This window comes from Pollicipes pollicipes, unplaced genomic scaffold, assembly GCF_011947565.3.
Source record: "Pollicipes pollicipes isolate AB1234 unplaced genomic scaffold, Ppol_2.1 Scaffold_4295;HRSCAF=5057_pilon_pilon_pilon, whole genome shotgun sequence".
Taxonomy (NCBI): domain Eukaryota; kingdom Metazoa; phylum Arthropoda; class Thecostraca; order Pollicipedomorpha; family Pollicipedidae; genus Pollicipes; species Pollicipes pollicipes.
Window position 1 is genome coordinate 15,839,439 of NW_023596461.1, and position 377 is coordinate 15,839,815.

Below are 377 nucleotides of genomic sequence, written 5' to 3' on the forward strand. Positions count from 1 at the left end.
CTTTTCAGAATTCCCAAAGCATGCAATCGGCGCCTTGATTGGTAGCCAAATTGTCAGGCACTGGAAGGCCACCTTGCCTACGGCATCGTGCTAACTTAAAAACCACTTGGTGCAACTGATATTGTTTCCGTTTCATGTGATACGCACTCAAGGGATGTACGAAAACGCTCAGATTCGATCAGCTCAGGCATTAAATTGCTTGCGTGAAATATTATAAAAGTAGTTGAAAAGGATGGGCTGTTCGGCAGTTGAGTAAAACTAAAAAAGACTACAAAGCAGTTGCTCGGTTAAGCATGGGCTAAGACGTGGCTCACTCACCATGTTCATTTCGCATCTTTTGTTTTACTATATGTTTTCTCTTTACCCGTAAGTCTGCA